The sequence below is a fragment of the Photinus pyralis genome, unplaced genomic scaffold, assembly GCF_008802855.1.
Source record: "Photinus pyralis isolate 1611_PpyrPB1 unplaced genomic scaffold, Ppyr1.3 Ppyr1.4_LG3a, whole genome shotgun sequence".
Taxonomy (NCBI): domain Eukaryota; kingdom Metazoa; phylum Arthropoda; class Insecta; order Coleoptera; family Lampyridae; genus Photinus; species Photinus pyralis.
In genome coordinates this window covers 13,908,294-13,930,209 of record NW_022170509.1, presented here as the reverse complement: position 1 = coordinate 13,930,209, position 21,916 = coordinate 13,908,294, and the positions used below count along the sequence as shown (strand labels likewise).

The 21,916-nt window shown below is 34.2% G+C and overlaps 1 long non-coding RNA gene across 12 annotated transcripts in view; it reads right to left on the bottom strand.

Annotated features, from left to right (window-relative positions):
• The window catches only part of LOC116165969, a 143,520-nt gene extending 121,933 nt beyond the window's left edge, over nucleotides 1-21,587 (bottom strand). Inside the window, exons 1-7 of one of the 12 annotated variants that reach the window (XR_004144236.1) lie at nucleotides 21,516-21,587; nucleotides 20,624-20,851; nucleotides 15,280-15,336; nucleotides 9,545-13,154; nucleotides 9,424-9,495; nucleotides 9,165-9,325; nucleotides 8,559-9,115 (exon numbers count right to left, since the gene is read on the bottom strand). This is a non-coding gene — a long non-coding RNA (uncharacterized LOC116165969). Of the gene's footprint in view, nucleotides 1-8,557; nucleotides 9,116-9,164; nucleotides 13,462-13,514; nucleotides 15,222-15,279; nucleotides 15,337-20,623; nucleotides 20,852-21,515 lie in introns of those variants that run through there. The other 11 variants (XR_004144238.1, XR_004144237.1, XR_004144232.1 and 8 more) reach the window with 11 other exon arrangements.
• Nucleotides 21,588-21,916: the final 329 nt, after the last annotated feature.

The following is a 21,916-nucleotide window of genomic DNA, read 5'->3' as shown; positions in this document are numbered from 1 at the left end:
TGGGGCAGGATTAAATACACTGATATAGATATTTCTAAACAAGCGTTGCAAGACCTTTCCTCAATATTAATAAACGGACGATATTTATTTGACGCAGTTTCGATGCTATAAATCTTTAACAAAACTTGCTTGGACCTGATTAGTTATGGGAAGGAATAAATGAACGAAGTGGATATTTAACTTGTAAAGAAAGCGCTAGGAAGGACAATCATGACATTTTTTTTGGTGAAGCAACTTATTAATAAAAGGCACAATTTGGTCGTTCAATTTAGAGATGCCTCTGCAGAAGGTCTTAAGTTGTTCTATTACTCGCCAGAATATTGAATAATTGAATTGAATACATAATTTAATATCATACTAACACAAAATGGCTTTTTTCTGGAAATCTAAAAGAGCCTTCACTACCTAAAGTGTCAAAAATTCCCTAAAGCATTAGATTTGTTGCCAATTATCAAAATTAAAAAAGGTAATGAATTATTACTTTTTCCCAAGGTTTACTCCAAAAAAATTTTGAAAAGTTTCTTTTTCTTGTAGGTACGATAGAGTCTCTGGTGGTGCTAAATATTGTTTACGGTATCTCGTAGATGAACCCTATTGATTTTGAGCACATTCCGCCTTGGAAAACCCCCAAGCTTCTCATTTGTGGAGCGATTTTTTTTTCAGCAACTGTGTTTCTGATTGGTGGTGCCATCTTTCGGAATAAAAGCAAACTTATCGCTTATGTCAAACATAGTAGGAGAGGGGGCAGAATTTCGAATGTGCATGTCTTGAAAGTGGAGTAGCGGATGAGGAAACGCATCCGTAGAAGGGGTTAAATTTGAAATGCGAATAACTCAAAAAAGGGGAAATACGTGAAAAGACCAACATTGAAAGAAACTTTAAGAAATTAATTAATTCGGGAGTGCAATTCAAAGAAGTTTTAAGCATTGAGTATTTTTCTTATGCATCCGGTATTTTCTCTCAGATGTAGGTAGTTCATTTCTCGAGGTGGTCAATTTTTTTCAAATTTCCAGTTCTAAACACGAAAATGCTAGAATTGCAAAAGTGATCTAGAAATTAATTATTTCAGGAATTTTATACATCCGAAAACACTTCTTTCCTTATAATCTATTTCGAATTTTGTTTTTCAACTTAAAAGTTTCAAACTACACGAAAACAAAAGTACTAAAATTAATTACCATCCTTTCCCCTCTAAAGTATTTGTCAAGGTGTACGCAAAAATAACAAAAACTGAGAACAAGGTTTAGAAATTAATGAACGAAATTTTTGGAATTTAAAATTAATTTCTCAGTGTGTCTAATTTGCTGTAAAAAATTAAAAATTTGAAATTGATTATTTTTCTCTAACATATGTAAATAATTAAATATGTTTCCAATTTGTTTTAAATTTGGTATTCTACAGAAAAGTTCCAAACTACGCGAAAATTCACGAAAATCCAGGAAAAGGATAAAAAAATTAATAAATTATAAGGGGAGTTTTTGGACTATTTTCCTTATACATCCGAAACTACTGCTTTCAAACGCGTAATTAATTTCCCAACCCACTTAATTTATTGCTAAGTGTGTGTACTTTATTTTAAGTTTAGTTTTTCAAGAGAAAAGCTCCGATCATCACAACAATACCAAAAGTACGAGCATTACTTCGGCGAATTTTTATAATTGAAAAAAAACTTTTTTTTTTATACATCACTTACAGTGTAAGAATTTTACCTAACTTGTTTAAGGTGTTCTCAAGGTGTCTACTTGGTGTCAAATTTCGTTGTACAACAAAAAAATTTTGAACTACGCTACAATATCAAAATTGCGAAAAATGTTATGAAATTAATGAATTCCGGGGGATTTTGGAATTGAAAAATCTAAAATTTACCACTATTCTTATACATAGGAAAGTGCCGTTTTTCGCTAACCTAACATTAATTAATTTGTCGAGGTGTACAATTTGTTTCCAATTTGGTACGAGAAAAATAAAAAAGAGATTGAAAAATTAATTAGTTCAGGCAGCGTTTGAAAATTAAAAAGACTAACTTTAAATATTTTTCTTATACACTCAAGAATATCTTTTGCTCTCTAATTCCCTAATCTCCTTAATTGTTTCAAATCTTGTTTTCCAACAAAAATTACGTGACAATGTCAAAATTGTGAAAAATCAATCAATTCTGAGAGCTTTGGGAACTGAAAAACTAAAATTAATTTTTGTTTATACACCTAAAACGCGTGTTCCTAATTTTCGTTTTCAATAAAAAAAGCTCGCTGAACTACATCAAATACAAAAGATTAAAAATTGATTTGCCATATTTCTTTAATTTATCTTCCTTTTTGGAGATATGAGGTGGAGATGAGAGAGTGGCATCTTCAACCCCTTAATTGGCTTACATTTCTGCTTAAAGGGAGGGTTTTCTATTTAATTCCAATTAGAATTGTTTCAGTATTGAGTGGAACATGAACAAAAGCAAAAAATAATTGCGTAGCAAGGCCTATTTTCACCCGTCGGTCAATAATTTTTCGAAAATTATGTGTCATTTTTAAAATCACTTCTCTCAATTTTAATTTCTAAATTTATTTAATTTTCGAGAACCTACTGCTTAGCCGCGGGGGCTGATTTAATTTTATATGCTTCAGAGACGAGTTGTACTGTGTTTCAAATATGTTTTCATTCCACAGTAAACCACGTCACGTTTCCGATAGAGGGTAGTCCATCTCAAAAATCCTTTCAGAAAACAGCATTTCAAAATAATACATAATTTTTTTGACAAAGACATTTCAAAATTTGAGAATTAACCATGTCTCTTCAACTGTAGCAAAATCGGCGAAGCTTGATTTGCGTTATTTGCTTCATTAGTTAGCCTTCTGATTAATGCTATCGCAGTACATTCAACTGTTCACCTTAACCTTGTTGCTTTGTACGATAATTGGATAATGGTCAAAAACGTCTGAAAAATAGAAAAGACACCGAGATTTGACGTATTTTAAGACGAGAAGATATTACCGGATGGGGCTGTGAAAAGTAAAAATGCTAGAAGCAGAATCCACACTCAAAAGCTGTTCGGAGCAGCTCGCAATTTTGAAAGAAAAATTGAAAATATGAAAACCAAAAGAGATTTTGCACAATAAAACAATATTTTGATACAGTTTGACCTATCTATTAACCTAATAATAATGGTATTTATTAATTAACAATAATTGGTTCTCGCACCATAATCAATAGGTTAAGGGTCAGATAGGCAATTAGGTTATCTGTTCTTCCCCTGTACCCCTAGACACATCAATACATATATTACCCGATACAGATTCTACGAAACGAAACAATTATCAAAATTCGTTTTTGATTGCAAACAAGCACATAAATGTAGTTGGTCTTTATTATAATAATTTTGTGCAGATGCAAGTTAACAAAAGTTGTGTGAGAAAATTTAAAGCCGTTTTATGGAAAAAATCTGTCAAGTTGAAAAAGCAATCAGTTTAGTGTACCGTGTGAGGTCTTCCGTTGAGGCTATTTTGTTGTTTAAAAATTATAAATTTATACCGTTCGCACAGCTACCGATAATTTTTGTCGTCGTATTCCCCAAACCAGTTCGTTTATCATCAAGGTTTGTTTGTTGGAAAAAAATCAAGTTCAGACGCTGTCAGCGTTTGTGTGTGGATGTTAAGTGTGCCTTTTTTATCGCAAAATGTTGAAACAAGATTGCTAGGATTATTCACAGAGAAAAAAACTAAGTAATTTTACGATTGTTTTCTCGAACGACTGCGTGTGGGGTAATTTATCCAAATAAGCTTTGCAAGCTTCTCTTTTTTTCAGAAATTTTGTGTAATTGTGTAATTGTGTGTTTATCTGAACCCATTGTGCGACCCGGATAGAGTTTTCATGTCAGATTTTTCTTGTCGTGTAAGGTGTGTAGTTAATGCTTTGGAATTTTGAGAAGTTGATCGAGGCTGTGTCTCCCAGATTATTAATTTAAGTTTCTATTGTGTTGTATCACACGTAGCAACAAAATTATGCGTTTTGATTGCTAAAAATCGAAATCCATTTAGATGTTTTTAAAATGAAATTAGAGCATAAATAGTAATTTCAATTAGAAAGTCATCAAAGGAGCAGATCTATACTATTGACTGTAGAAAATTAAATTAAAACATTTCTAGGTATACGTCCTTGAGTTGTCGTGACAAACCTGGACGCACAAGCGTAAAGTGCTATTTCATAAAGAATCTTTTACGTGTAACGATTTTTACTTCTTAATAATGAAAATGCCGAAAATTTAAAATACTGTACCTAGGTTTTATTTTATGTAAGACATACAAAACAGCACAAAATGAGCATAATCATAGTTCGATCGCAGTAAAGAGACCTTTGCTCTTAGCATTCAGCCGTAAACAAAGACTAAAAACATAATCTTTCAATGCAGTTCAGACGAGAATTTTTTTATCGCGGAAACCTTTGTTTTTAGCATTAACTTGTAACCGAGAAGCAAACCACTATATCATTCTGGTGTACAGTCTCTTGGAATTCTTTCGGAATTCATTAAATTCTTATAGAATTCGTGAAGTTATTTGGTCTTTTTGCAAGCTATGGTTTAGGTTGTGGCCTACTTTTTAGTAATCGCTCGGTATGACTGTATGTTTTGCACATGACTGATCACTGAACTGATCTCATCCCTCACGAGACACTATGTGAAATGGTGACTTATTTCTATAATCCATCGCAGCAACAAAGGGAGCAAATGAGTGCGAGAGAGAAAGAACGAAGTTACTTCTGTCGGCACTCACCAAGCGCCATTTTTAAAATTTTTTGGTTTGTGGGTCTTTGAAGCTGAAGCATAATTACGATATAGAAGTATTCAGTATTGATGACAGCATTTACATGGTAAACTCGCACGATCTAAGAGCTTGACTCAAAAATAACTAAATTATTGCGCCACTGACGACTGACTCACAATCATGAAAGTAGCTTTCCTGCTGCTTTTCCTCGACTTTTCCTTGAACTTTATCAGAAAAACAATCATCATAATATGTAGATACATAAACAAATATTAATAATGTATAATATATAATATTAATTAACTGATAGAATGCATTGGAAGTCAATTGAATTTTTGGAAGTTTTGGTAGTCTTGCGAAAGTCTGATTCTTTTACACTTTAGGAATTTTGGTGTACACATTTTTGCTCAGTGGTTTACCCAGTCGGTTATAACCGCACAGAAAGAGCAGAAATTAATTTGTTAATAAGTTTTTTGCTCATTATGAGGGATGGGAAGAACTGAGTGGCGATGCCTTTATGTAGGTATACTGACCTAGGGAAACAACGAGACATCAATTAATCGTTGAATTATCGTTTTAATCGTGTGAATCGGGCTTGACGAAAAATAGATGAATTCATGACAGTTGATAATTCACTAACTTAATTACCCATTTTTCGTCGAGTCCGATTCAATTTTTATTGCAATGATCTAAGGGGGGCCCACTGGAGTTCTAGGTGCTTGTTCAGTAGAAAGAGAGCACCCCGTCGGTACGCTTAACAAATATTAGACATTTGATTGCAAATGAAATTCTCTAAGATGAGCGAAACTAAAGCGTATGTCCCATGCAATGAAAATTTGGTCACATATGACACCTGATGATTACTAAAGTATAAGACCATCGATATAAGAAAATTATACAGAAGTAACACATTTCACACGAAGGGTGTAGAATTTGATTGATTTTTTGAGACACTTGCCATATTAGGTACAACTTCAGGGGGGTTTTCTGGAGATTTCAAAAGATTCCAAAGGAGCTTTTGGTCATGTGAAATTAGCACACTGTCTTTTTACGATAACTTAAATGCTTATTTATTGCACATTGCGGTATTGGCATACCATTTTCTAAAAGGTTCGCTCGATCGAGGAACTACAGAGATCAAGGAAACGTGGAGGACGTTGCAAAATATTTTGACAGAAGTTGGATCTAGAAAAATCAATATTAGTGAGGTAAAATAATTCGTATGGCGAGATGTTAATTAAAGTTATACAATGTGATCAAAAATGTGCGTGCGTTGTATTTTTTATAGTGGTGCGAAATGAGATTTTCAGTTATCAAACCCTTTTATATGGGACATAGGTAGATAATCAAATTGAAATTCAATCTTGATTTTTAAATTTTTTTAAAAATGAAAACGTAATATTTGCTGCTTATCTCTACAATTACGAAATTTTAAAAAAATCTGATAATTTAATCCAACTGATAGTTTTTTTTTTTAGAAAAATTTGCACAAAATTTCGAAATTCTGGTTTCCCTTGAGAAACTAATCTCTAATAAATGCATTTTGTATGGCAAATCTCCTAGACACTGTGAATGCCAAAGAAGCATATATTTTAGGTGCGAACGGAAATCGTACTACCATTATAGTGTTACCGTTGCAATACTGGCATCTTCGCTGTTAGTTACTGGAAGGTAACTGCGATAATTTTGGGGAAAGGAATGGGAAACTTTTCCATTTGGGAAATGTTACTTTCCCACCATGAAAATTGAATTGGCGGGCAAAGCAAATGCAATTCTCGCTGAAGCACAGGCAATTTTTTCATTGGTGGTGGCGACGTGTAAGACGTCTGAGAGTAGGTATAAGAATTATGTAAAAAGTTCGTCATCTACACCCAGATTAAATTTGTAGGAGACGCTTTGTTTTTCGCAATATGAAAACTACATACCTTTAGATCCGCTTCCAGTCGATGATACTGGCTGCAAAGACAAGAGAACCATCGTGGTAACAATAAAAAGTATTTTACACCGCATTTTTATATCGTCGGATTCCCGCACAATTTTAAAAGACATTTGAAAGTTTAATAAAAAGGTTTCCAAAAGAAATTAAGGAAATCTAAACAAGAATAAAGTTCGAATAAAGTTTTACGTAACTATGAGACACATCTTTGCAAACTTCTGAAGAGGTGTTACGTACGAAATTTCAAGCAGGCCGAGCGCGTGTTTTCGACTTTTAGATTACGACTGTCACGAGCGCCTTTATCAAGAAACAGAAGCGCACTGATAACTTTGAAATCTTTGGCCACCCGCACCTTCACTCATGCGCTATACGGAAACCTGGCGCCGGCTTTGGCCAATGAAGAATCACAAAGCCACACCAATAAACCAATAGGATCATCCAAAGACGTTACATGGGAGGACCCAGTACATGTAAGACATGTAATTAGAATTGTAAAACACAGGTAAAGAGGCTCCAAGTTACAATACCGCTCCGTTTCCCGTATAAGGGATACACACGTTTGAAATGTCATTCCCGCGCTCTCAATGCGAACTGACGACATCTGCCATTTCTTGTATCACGTACTACCTAATTAACTTTTATTTGCCCACAATAATGTAATCCCATTCCCGAGTCTGTTATAAGAAATGCAGACACGCCATTTAAATTTTGATTTAAGAAACACGAGATTTTCATATAATTCGCATAAAATATAAATTTAATGTATATCTAATACTGAAATATACGCAACTGCTTCGCAGTTTTTAAATTTATATACCATTTTGAATGTTTCCCCCTAATTAATTAAAAAACTACAGTGGAAATTAGGTTAATCACGATATTCTATTCACAAAACGTTCACCAACACTTCCCCATGCTGCCATTAAGCTTAAGTGAGTATTTATGTAAAACATTACAAGAAAAGAAAGTTGGTTTCCACGAAACAAAAACCTTAAATTTTAGCAGGTGGGGTCGAGATGTTATCACCGCAACCTAAAGATCCGAGCTGTGCACAGAAAAGCTGATTTTTCAACGGTCATATGCTAGATAGTGATTCCGTCGAGGCGAGATTTTCTGATTGGTATCTTGTCTCGTCCCAACGAAACAAGAGCGACATTTTACATTGGGGGATGAAGTTTCAGACGAAACTTTGGTCCCGTTATACGTTTAGATTAAGAATAAGAGGAACTGAGAGATATTTTTTTCCATTTCTCGCAGCCAAATCTATATTCGATAAAGATTGTAAAGTAAAAATCAGGCGTCTGTGATTTGTTAATCAATTTCGGACATACCCTACAACAATGCAGTATGCGAAATCTATAGAAAACTTGTCTGAAATTGATTCACAAATCAACGACGCAGGGGCAACAATAAATTGTCATTAAATGTTTATTAATGTAATAAAATATAAGTATGTCTGTGGTTTCTGTTTCTTGTGATCGATTTCTTTCAAAGGCTCAAAAGTGGTTAAACAAGTTTCTTAAGAAATTGTTGAAGTTGCAATGTTACGCACACTCTTATCAACTTATTAAAAGTAATCATGAAATATGGAGTAACATAACCTAACATTCAACTTCATTGTATTAAGATGTGGAAAAGTTAGCGCTTCTCCCGCAAATTTTTTTGTTAAAAACGCTTAATTAAGGTGCCATTTATATCAATTTCACTACGTAACAACGTATATTCTTAAAAGTAAAATTAAATATAGCCCCATGATCACCTTCTGTTGATGTAATGATGAAAGGAGTAAATTTCTCTAAAACTTAAACAGTTATTTGTTTGAATTCTAACTTTTAACAACAGATATGATATAATCCTTTGTTTCAATAATACTTTATAAATCTCATAATTAATATGAAAAATATTTTTACAACAAATCAAATCAATCTGAGCAAATTAGTAGAAAGAAAATAGTATTCTGGAAAGAGTACAGTATAATTTTGGTTGGGGTATAAAATGCTTTTAATTGGATGAGCGCAAAATATGTATATCCGGTCCTGTATAGAGGAGTAAAAGAGCGTCTATAAGCCTGCATAAACGATTCGATACCAAAAAGCTCAAGAAAAAACAATAGTCTTTGATATACTTCAATGGTAAGTATACATAGTACTTTTCTCGTTCATTTATAAAAAAAATGAGAGAGTAATTATTTATCACAAAAATTGGTTTTCCTTTGAAAAATCTAATGCTTAATCGGTCTTTCTTCATTGGCGTTTTTTTCGTAGATTGATATCTATATAATAAACAGGTATAAATATCTAACCATAAAACATTCCAATTATTGCCAAAGAGAGGACAAAATGTTACATAGAAGTTAAAAACAATTAAGATTTTCGGAGACTAAAGTGTAAAACGCGACGCAGGACAAAAAGTGACAGTGGAGTACACACTGAAATGTCAACAGTTCAACACACAATTTAATAATGATTAACGGTTACCTTCAAATGTACATTTTGGTTCTTGCATCCATTATACTTATTGTACCATTTTCCATAAATCTTTTGGAATTTGGGAGGCAGTAGTTTCCTGATAGCTTATTCTGAGGAGTTCTTTCTTCTGTGAACTTTTCCGCAGAGATGTTAGCGCTTATATGTTGAACCTGAAATTATTAGGAAACATTACAATTACTGAAAGAGAAACGGCACAAATAGTTGTATGCAAGTTAAAATTATAGGGAAAATAAATTTTATTTTATACCACCCGCGCCAATATCATTCAGTGGCGTCCTCTTCTAGTTTGCTATCCACCGTGCAGTCAGAATCACTCGTACTGTAACGACTCATAATCCCCTCATTTAGCTTTCTTTTTTAACTTTTACCTTTGCATTAGCCAATTTTGTTTGTATTCATACTTATGTTTGGATATATTTCTTACTCTGTTTTGTTTACTTGCTTGCTACCATATTGTTTGTATGCATTTTGCTGTAAAAGGATCATAATCTGTTGAGCAATAAAATATTATTATTATAACAAAGAAAAAAGGCATAGAAGAGAGAGAAACAATTAAAAAAATTATGAGAAAAATAAATTTTCCTTTGCAACACCCCGTTTCCTTCTTCAGTGGCTCCCTCTTAATCTACGTCGAATCTGCAATTATAAGAAAAAAATACAATTATTGTTAGAGAAGAGACACAGAAAAAAATATAAGCAAGTTAAAATGACGAGACAATAAGTTTTGCTTTAATCCACTCCCGAAAGGGATACAGTTCTCCACAGTAAATATTTTTTCAGTGGCATATTCCCGCAGTTTAATATCCACCGTGCATATAAATGTCGAATCTACAATTACAAGAAAAAGATTAGATTTATTGATGAAGAGGATCTAAGAGATATGTTCAAGCCAACCAAACAAAAAAAAACACAAACACAAAAAAATTATAAGAAAAAGGTTTTCCTTTCTTTATACCACCCTAGAAAAATGTTTAGTTCTCCTTCGTAGATCTTTTTTCAGTTGCACATTCTTCCAGTTTGGGTACCCACCGTGCAAATAAATATCGAATCTGCAATTTACAAGAAAAAAATTAGATTTAAAGTTAAAACTATACTCCCGCAAGAGACTCAATTTTATTATCCCTTGTTCCTTTGATGTCCACCGTACGATGACTGTTGAATCTGCAATTATTAAAACAATTACAATTATTGTAAGAGAAAAATACACAAGAAAAATAACTTTTCATTTACACCAACCCCGATAGAAATCTAATTCTCCCTCCTTATAATTATAAGGAAAAAATTATTGCTAGAGGAAAAACACACAAAAAAACACACATTAAAATTATGAGAAAAATCGTAGATACTTCTGTTGTAGCATATTCTCGCAGTTTGATATACACCGCACGTGTAAATGTCAAATCTGTAGGTAATTATTGGAAAGGTTTACAACTATTGCAAAAGAAATGGCACATAAAAGATACAAGCGGTTAAAACTATGAGAAAAATAGCTTTTCCGTTATACCACCCCCGAAAGAAGTCCAATTCTCCCTCGTGGATTCATCTTCAATGACGTATTCTTGCTATTTGACATCTACCGGTCTTAAATGTCGAATCTACAATTAGAAAAAAATTACAATTACCGCAAGAGAACGAAAAACTACAACCAAGTTAAAATTATGAGAAACAATATGTTTCGTTCCCACTGACGCCCTTTCTCAGTTTGAAATCCACCGTGCATATATAAATTTCGAATCTTGTAACGGGCTAGTTACATTTACAAGGGTTGCAGACGCCGCTTGAATAAAATAAAATTAAATCTCTACGGCACTGGCAGAAATCCCAAAAGAACAATTAGTTTTATTCTTCCCACGGCTAGCTCAGTAATAAAATTGTTTTTTCCAGCCCTTAACTTGCGGAAGTCCGACCAACTACCAGGACTGATCATCAGTCGTTTGTGAAACTGGCCTTAATAAAGTGATAATTTAATTTGTTAATTCTTACTGGTTAAAAGAGACTCATTCAAACCCATTAAAATGACAATTTAACATATGCTTCACAATAAACAAATTAAAATTACGATAACAATCAGTTTTTTTATACTACCCCCGAAAGAAGTCCAATCCTCCTTCAATGGCGTATTCTGGCAGATTCATCTCCACCCATGACGTCGAATCTGTAATAACAATAAAAAAATTTCCATTATTACAAGAGCAAGGGCACACAAACATTAAAATTGAGAAAGGTCTTTTTACCGCCCCCGAAAAAATCCCATTCTCCCTAATCTTTCTTCAGTTGCGTATTCTCGCAGTTAGATATCCACCAGGCGCATACCTAAAATGTCGAATCTGCAATTATAAGGAAAATATTACAATTACTGCAAGAAAAGGATACACAGAAAGACGCAAACAAGTTAAAATTATGAGAAAAACAAATCAATTATACCACCCCCGAAAGAAATTAAATTCCCCCAAGTAGATACTTCTTTATTAGCGTAGCTACGCTGTTTGATATACACCGTGCGTGTAAGAATCTCTAATTATTAGAAAATGATTACAATTATTACAAAAGAAAAGATACAAAAGATTTTCCTTTATACCGCCCCCGAAAGATATTGAATTTTCCCTCGTAGATCATTTTACAGTGACGTATTCTCGCTATTCGTCCTCGACCGTGCGGATAAATGTCGAATCTGCAATTTGAAAATACGCAAGATAAACACCACTAACAAGTTAAAATCATTAGAAAATATGTTTCCTTTTTCACTGGCGCCCTTTCTCAGTTTGATATCCATCATCCATGTATAAATGTCGAACCTTGTAATGGTTTAGTCACATTTACAATGGCATAAAAGAATACAAAACAAAATAATAAACAATTAATCTTTATGGTTTCCACGGCTAGCTCAATAATACACTTGTTGTTATACCTCTTTCGTTGTGGAAGTTTGGCCTCTTATATTCTTCTAAGATCTTAAATTCAAAATTAACGTCCTGGTTCGACGGAACTCTCTCTTTTCAAAAATATACCGCTCCCCTTCGTGGTGTATGTCCATAAGTATTTCGAACTCCAACAAATCAGCTCCAAATTTGCGAAAATGATGGGTGATAGTTTTTGTTATGCGCTGGAATAAAACGCCAACATTCCGCTGTGTTGAACTTAACATTTTGTTCCCATTGATTAAGCTTTTGCGATGTGAGTAAATCACCCATTTAATTGTTTCTAAGGTTCCTAACAAATGACGTTGTGTACAGAAAATTATTAATCGCGTGAATCGATCACTACTTTATTTATTTGCTTTATTAGGCAAACTTCCAAATTCAATGGAAAATTTAATCGGTAATCTGACGGTCACTTGACGCCCTTGAATTTAGCTAAATTTAAAAAATATCGCAAGTAGATGGGAATTACTAAAATTCTCACCCCGAAATTTAAGTGCTAACTCTCTGAAAAACCAACCTCATCTGCCGTCTCTAATTCCCGCATAAACGATTTAACTAAAATTGGTCTTCAAAACCTGCATTCTTATCGAAAAATGCACACGCTGCTGTCCCTCTTTTATTTCCAAACGTAATTTGGTTTCGGTTCACTATGAAGTGGTACATGCGGAAATTTCCCTATGGTTACCAAAATTTAAATTCGAGAAAAAAGTACTTTGTAGCGACCACCCGTTACAATCTGCAATTGTAAAAAAAATTACAATTGTAAGTAAAATATACAAAAAAAAAGATTTTCCCCAGAAAGAAATTCAGATCTCCCTCGTATATCTTTCTTCAGTGGTCCATTATCGCAGTTTGATATCCACCGTGCAAATAAATGTGGAATCTGCAACTATAGGGACAAAATTAAAATTATTGCAAGAGAGAAAAACATAGATATAAAAAAATAAGTTTTCCGTAGTACTATCCAAGACAAAAATCCCAATTACACTTGGCAGATTCGTTTTCTGTGGCGTTCTTCCACTGTTTTATATTCGCACCGTAGGAATGAATGTTGAATCTGGAATTACAAGGAAAAAACTACAATTATTACACACAAAAGATAAAAACATGTTAAAATTAAGAGATAAATAATTTTTCTTATACCACTCCTCGAAGATGCTTCTTTACCGTTCGCAGTTTGATATCCAAAGTGCTTATAAATGTCGAATCTGCAATTACAAGGAAGACCTTGCAATTATTGCAAAAGACAAGCACAGAAAAGGTACAAACAAATTAAAATTACGATAAAAATCAATGTTTTATACCACGGCCGAAAGAAATCCAATCTTTCTTCAGTACGGTACTCTGGCAGTTTCATATCCACCCTGCATATAAATGTCAAATCAGTCATAACAAGAAAAGAAACCTGGAAACCGACCTTTCCCATTAGGTACATATCTCTTTTATTGCAGACAAGTCATATTTGGTGCTTGCGGCATCTTGGGGTAGCTTCGAGTTGTTAGCGGAGTCCCGCACTATACGTATTATATGGCTATAGCTATGCCCAGTTTGAATTTTATGCAATTCGGTTCATAACTAACGGATATGTCAAAAGGAGCTTTCTTATGCTTTGACCTACATTGCTAATTAAATTAAATTGCGAAAGGAAAGGCCCAGAAAAAAGATACAACAATTTTAAAAATATGAGAAGAATAGGTTTTCCTTTACACCAACCCCGAAAGAAATCAATTGCTGCCTCGTATATCATTCTTCAGTGGAGTCAACTTAAAGTGATCCACCGTGCGTGAAATGTTGAATCTGCAATTATAGCGACAAAATTACGATTATTGCAAGAGAAACAACACCAACAAGTTAAAATAGCAAAAAGTAAAAGTTATCGTTTTCTACAATTTTTTAACTTAGAAAGCGCTTTTAAGACTGGTTAATTGAATCGAATTTACTCGTTACACTATTCGGATAGGAACAATCATTAAATTTCTCAGTTTCCTTGTTAAATCCATTAAAAAGAACGTTGTTCTGTGCTAAAAATGCCAGTGTTCTACATAGCTTTTGAGAGAATTACGTGCAAATAATTCTAAACGTTTACATTTTCGTAGTTTTATAATTTAATTTTAGCAATTGCGACTGCGTCCTTTTTTTACTTAAAATCTATTTCGAATGCTTTTCATAACAGGACATTTTTGTTGCATAACGACTAATTACATTTACCGATTGTGTAATTAAATTTGAAAATTTTCTTTTAATTTTCGCGTTCAGCTTTTGGTCATTTATTGGAAATTTTAACAATATCTGCGTCCCGTAATTCGTTTGTCGTGTTGCGATTTTCTGCATTTGCACTTTGCATTAATATGCGGCAATCATAACAATCAGTTTGAAGACATTAATTTATCCACAACTCTAAACCTTTTTTTTTGTTGACATAATTCAACAAATCAATCATTTTTAAATTTCTGACACCCTGAAATCACACGGTTGCAATCAAATCACTTCATACCCAAAAAATGTTACTCTAAACTAAATTAACAGATTTGAAGCTTCCCTTTTATTTGAAAATATCAACACAAAATCAACAAAGTGTAACTAAACATGTTTAGCCTATGATTATGAGTGTCTTTTCAATTTTTTTTATTTTGGAGTTCCTAATACTTATCCACTTAGTGTACTATGTATTTATGGCACATTGAGAGGTTTCATATCGGAAGTTACGACCATACCGTATATTTGTGCAGTAGGCCAGCTTTGCTGAACACCCGGTATCTAGAAGCGTTTCAAGTTGTGCGCTTCGTTACTAAGAAATCGTAGTTTCTGAATTTACATATTTGCTCTACGAGACGAGGAGTGAGCTTTGTGTTTTCATTTTGATTAATTGTTTGTCTTGCCACCGAAAACGCAGGTAAGTTTCGTAGTGAATTTATCCGTTTTGCAACCGTTCCTGTAGGAATGTTTAAATTGTTTCGACAGCCGCCAAAAGCTCTCCTGCTAGGGAAGTTTGAGGTCCGATTAATCGATTTTAGTTTTCTAATGGTATACGAAAATCCAGGATTGAAACCGGCAAGGTCGTCCAGTTTAAAGAAAATATCAACGTGATAACGGATTGCGCTACTTGACCTCACATTCCAAAGAACAACATTTCATTCCGATTTGGATAAGTATAATTAACCATAATTAATTGAATAGGTTACCTTTCTCTAGGTTGCCGACGATAAGAGCGAGCCACTCCGTAGTTGAAAATTTACGTGCTGTAAAGATAATTTATATTTAGCATTAGAAGTTTCAGTATGGTGGACAGTAGATATATATGCTATAGATTTCTCTTAGAATGTAACGTACAATCTAAAAATCGAATTAAATATAGGGTGTACCATTTAGAGTTTTCAAGTTGAGGGTTGTTGACCGCTTTCGGAACATCCTGTATAAGTAATACTTAAACCAAATTGGAAAAACGGTGCTTAGGCCAAATGACTTTTGTATTTTTGAAAAACGTGACAAAAAACGAGTTGGAGGGGGGTCAAAATATAGTGAATATCCCGATACATGTCAACATATGACTACGTGAAAAGTCTGTGAATAGTTTATTTGTCATCACCTATGTTATTGCCTTTCGTTTTCAAAAACTTATTGAGGTATTGCAAAGGTTTACAAATATTAAAATATCAAATTTATGAGGAAAAATTAATTTGGAAAATAATATTGGGCGTTATGTAAACAGTATGGCTCTCAGGTTAGCCTGCAAAGTTTTTAAACTTCGAATACGTCATGAACGCTTAATTGAGTAGTAACATCCCGGACATTAGATCTTGTAAATGGCGATGCGTCAGTCTTACATATAAAAGAAAATAGCGATTCCTTACTCCTAATAGATGTCCCTGTAAGGGGCATACAGATTTGCTATGGAAATGTGAGAACAGTCTGTTTTCCGTGAAATAAGAGTTGACAGTGTGGCGCCGTACGCTAGATGAAACTTGACGCACGTTGACAGATCATCCGGACTGAACCCACGGGACCGTAGCGTCTCTTTTTCACATTCCGATGAGCCCCAAACCCAACGAAATTGAGAATGCTAATCTTATGTCATAGAACGAGGACGACGCAAAGTTATTATAAACACGTGAGCTTGACAAACATGTATTATTTATCAGGACACTAATACTGAGATTGATTAGTAGCAGGAACACAAACATAATACTACCTTTAGATTAAAAATGGCTAGCAGTCTCGTAGAAAGAAAATATAACGCTGCAGGAATTAAAAGGTATATAAAGGAGTTTTCAAAGAGCACTTCTGCAATAATGGAAAAATGTATCAGAATAAATAAAACGATTTTTCTCCTTGCAATTAAACAGTGAACTTTTTATTGTTTAAAACTGAAGTTTTTTATAAACTGATGTGCACGTCGCTAATAAAAGAGTTGTGCGTAGTGTATAACGAGGTGTATAAAAAGCATGTACCTATGTTAAAGTTAATACACATAACGAATAGCTTGAAAATAATTAATTTAATTGGTCATCATGTGTGTTTTCCAAACACGCAAAAATTCTGTACCTGCATAATGAAAAATGGAAACTTTTCAAGAGGCGCTCACATCGAAATCGATGCGACGATCGTCGAAATGGTCCCTCCGAAGCACACACTGCGCATGTCTGATGCAGTTTGCAGACAACAACACAACAAACAAATAAAGGGAGTAGTGAATAGCGCGGCATATAAACTATTGCGTAAGCAATGCTAACGTCTGACACTGAGGCCAATCGGATACTAAACCGTACTTAATGCTAAAAAAGAATCAATAATTCGAATGACTTTATACAACCAAAAGCAAAATTTTGACTCGACTACGGATTTCTCTCGTACAAACGGTAATATAAACTTCAAGAAAACTACTTTACGATGAATAAATCAATGCAATCTAATTAATTCAAAATGTAAATAAGGTAGTAGGAGCAAATTCTTCGGAGCAAAACAAGTAACGTGACCAAAAATTGTAGATATTGGCTTCGGACAAAGTCTCGGCAACTTCAAAAACTGATTTACAAAGCAACGGTAGCTAATATCTCAAATAACACAGTTAATCTGAAGGATACAATGTAATTAAACTAGCAGAAATAAATCTTCGTAGTAATCAGAAAGTATAACGTGGACAAAATCGGGTCTCGGTATCGGTAACAACAAAAAAGTACTTATATCAGGTATAAAAGAGCGATTTAAAAGAGTAAATACTTGCAGTTATGAACTATAGATCAGGTGTTTGGTTTCACTAAAATCTGCCGGTAAGGTAGAAACATCCATCGCGTCGTTCTTGAAATGATAAGGGGACGGTGGGACTTACCCAGTGAATTTTCCTTGCGCAATATTGAGAAAATCTAAAATTCGGCGGTTTCCACACAGAAATATCCATGTAGAAAGCAACGATCAGGTAATAATGAGGAACAGAATAAGAAGCCTAAAAACCATTATTCAAAGTCAAAAAGGTAATGCATAATGTTTGTTACATACCGAAAACGGCCTGAGAACTTGTAAAATATACCAAGAGAAAAACATACAATCACAATAAATCCCAACAAATTAAAAAAGTAATCGTAAACGATTTACAAAAAGCTCATATTTCATTTCCCATTTGTAAGATTTGTAAGATAGCGTTGCATGTGTAATCCATTTTTGACGTTCAGTTTCAATTTATAAGAAGAATCCTACCCTAACATTTTAGAAGAATTAGTTTACAAATAACCAATGTGGGTTTTACGGATTGTGCATGTGCAAAAGAAATATTTTGATTTGGTATTAGTTTTACGTTTATTCGAGGTGCCTACATACAAAATTTCATTAAAATATCTTAACAAATAAAAAAATTGAATTGCGCATGCGCAAAACAAATGCCTTGATTCGGCATTATTTTTACTTCTACTCGAGGTGCCTACATACAACATTTCATTTAAATACCTTAACAAATAACAAGTTAAAAAAGTACTGGTAAACGATTTACAAAAAGCGCATTACCACTTGCATTCATTTCCCATTTGTAAGGTGCAACTTCTATTAAAATTTCTTAAAAAATCCGACCACAAGTAAGACAGTTAGAGTTGCATATGTGCAATCAATTTCTGACCTGCTACGTCAATTTCAGTTTATAAGAAGGATCCTACCCTAAAATTTTAGAAGAATTGTTTCACAAATAACGAATGTGGATCTGGGTATGCGCAACAATTATTGGTTTGCGTGTTTTGAGTCGGATCGAATTGCGCATGCGCAAAACAAATGTATTTGATTCGGAATTAGTTTTACCTTTATTCGAAGTGCCTCCATACAAAATTTCATTTAAATATCTTCACAAATAAAAACAAGTTAAAAAGTAATCGTAAACGATTTACAAAAAGCGCATTTCCACTTGTATTCATTTCCCATTTGTAAGATGCAACTTCTGTTAAAATTGTAAAAATCCGGTCACAAATATGAAAGACAGCGTTGCACATGTGCAATCCACTTTTGACGTGCTACTTCAATTTCAGTTTATAAGAAGAATTTCATTTCATAGCTTCTCTAAATAAGAAAGTTGGAACTGCGCATGCGCAAATCTAAATTTTGAAACCAACGTTAGATTTTCATTTGTTCCAAGCGCCTATATATCAAATTTCATTTAAATGCGTCCATAGATAAAAAAAGTTGGCACTGCGCATGCACAAAATAAAATTTTGAAACTGGCGTTAGATTTTCCTTTATTCCAAGCACCTATGTATCAAATTTCATTTAAATGCTTCCATAAATAAAAAAAGTTGCCACTGCGCATGCGCAAAACCAAATTTTGAAACTGGCGTTAGATTTTCCTTTATTCCAAGCACCTATGTATCAAATTTCATTTAAATGCCTCCATAAATAAAAAAAGTTGCCACTGCGCATGCGCAAAACCAAATTTTGAAACTGGCGTTAGATTTGCCTTTATTCCAAGCACCTATGTATCAAATTTCATTTAAATGCTTCCATAAATAAAAAAAGTTGCCATTGCGGATGCGCAAAACCAAATTTTGAAACTGGCGGTAGATTTTCCTTTATTCCAAGTGCCTATGTATCAAATTTCATTCAAATACTTTTATAAATATAAAAGTTTGCAAATCGTTTTATAAATGGTGGAGATGCGAAAAGGGCACTGTGAGTTTTGAATCGATTCGACTCAACTTTTGGCATTGCGTATTATATGGCTAAAGCTATGCTCATATTGAATTTCATGCAATTCAGTTCATAACTAACGGAGATCAAAAAGCAATCGGACATTTCTAAACAAAATTATCGTTCACACGGACAGATAGAGGGACAGACAGACAAAGGAACAGACGGACATACCAACAGACAGACGACAGACAGCAATACAAACAAAAAAAACAGCAAAAGTGTAAAATTATGGAACATGTAAAAAACAGTTTGTTGGTTTTTTTGCAATTCCTTTTTTTGTAAGCGGTACAGAAAAAATACCTTCCTTGGTGCAAGCCTCGACACCATAACGAACAAATAGCGAAAAAAGTAGAACAATAGCTCTTAAGATAAAGAACTAGTAGTGTCTCAACGAACGAGCGGACGGACGGACGGACGAACGGACGGACAAGTGGCCACAATACCGCATTTTTTTTTATTTTTGTGGAAATGCGCTAAAAATTATATTGCGCATGTGCAAAACAAATTTCTTGATTCGGGATTAGTGTTACATTTAAATATCCTGACAAATTAAAAAAATTAGATTCCGCATGCACAAACCCAATGGGCATTAGTTTTACTGTTATTCGAGGTGCCTACATACAAAATTCCATTTAAATACCTTAACAATTGAAAAAATTGGATTGTGTATGCGCAAAACAAATTTTTTAAACAAGCATCAATTTTACTTTTAACTAAGAGCATGTGTAGGTACCCAATTTCAAAGCGATCGAACACTTCTAAACAAGTTATCGTTCACACGGAGAGATAGATGGACACATAACAGACAGACGACAGACAGCAATACAAAATTATAAACGATTTCTAGAATCGATAATAAACGACAGCCGGGCGGACGGACAGGCGGACGGACAGACGAACGGACAAAGTGGCCACAATAGCGCATTTTTTTTTGTGGAAATGCGCCAAAAAGTGGACAAACGCGAATTTGATGACAATGTTCCATCCAGCTCAAAATCAACTACTACCTCTGATCGCGAGTTTGTTTGCAATAAGTTTTCGACCCCCCATAAAATAAAGAAATCTGAATTAAACGACCTTGTGAGAAGATTTGGAACTGCCAAAAAATAAAGCCGAAATTGTGAGGGAGTGCGTTGTTCAGCGCAAAATACCCGGATCATCCTATGTAATATGCATGGATTCGTAATTTTTTTCTCTACAAAAAACCTAAATAGACTTTATCTCTAAAATAATTCGGGAAGCCAATATTCGGAAATTAAAAAATTACTATTGAAATTCGTATGGTGGCTTGTTGAAGTCTACAGATATCATGTGTTTTCCAGCAGTGATCAGACAATGAGTGTGTAAAGTGAAGTAGGTACTTACATTACCTCAAAGTATGGACCCGCCAGGAATTGCTCGCGGATAGCTGAACGATCCTCCTCCTGGTCGGGGAGGAGCAAAGCACCTCGAAAGGAATGGAGAAATCTGGTTACTGCTACAGTAACTGCTGCTGCAGCTCCCCCTTGCTCTCGTCATGATGATGGCGGTATCCGGATTATTTTTTGGTGTGGAAGACGGCGACCATGCCACTGCAAATGAATCTCGGCGACACTGCAAAAACAAGAAATTTTTGAGATACTAGTGATCAATTGTTAACATTTAAAAGGAATTAGAATTAGAGAGGTTCTTCATGATGTTCATTTAGCTACAAGGGCACAGTCTACCCCCTTGGATGCCAGATAAGTGAATATCAATACTTTTGCCGACATTAAAGATCAAACACAATATTCTAAAAGCAATTAATTACATTTGGAAACCATAACGCGTTATCAATACCAGCTAGTACGACACAAAATGATTCATCGAGGACAGGTCAGCGCAGGTGGCGTGCTTTGTCAATGGCGCAAGCGTATAATCGCAATAAAACATTTTCAATCCATATTGAAGCGAAAAACTGATTTTTTTTAATTGATTCACGCCAACTACTAAGACCTTCCGAGTTATTTTGTCACTCAGTGGCATAACAACAAAAATTGAAGGAGAAATTAGCCGAAAATAGAGACGTAAAGAAACAGCAGAAATCGTGGATTTTTTTTGGAAAACACTTCAGGTATTCAATGGGGAACAGGATTTTATATTTACGCACAGTATATGCAATATTCCAATTGTGCACCAAATCAGAGAACGTTTCAGAAAACACTAATGTTGGAAAAATACGATGGAATTTATCGTTGTATCATGAACATACTCTTTGCCCTAAAAATAAAACACTTACATGATCAAGCTGTTGTAGGCGTCTTCGCAAGGAACCTAACCAGTGCACTGTTTTGCGTCGAAAACATTTAGGTACCTATTACAACTAATTTGGGGGGAGTAAGTTTCACAAGTGAAGCTAACAACGACGTCACGTGTACCCAACAGGTTTGCCGAACTGTCTACCTTGATAATTGAAAAGAGAAATCATTTTAGCGATAAGCACTTATCGAAATATTCTATACATTTGATTATTTTCCTCAAAAATTCTTTTCGAAATACGTTTCATTTTACGACGTTATCGTTCAAGATGCCAATCCTGAATTGTTTATTTACGTATTGGGAAAAGGTGGACGATGGAAAGAAAGTTCTCCACTTCTCCACATTCTCTGGGGTTAGTAATTTAGCCGCCCATAATGAAAT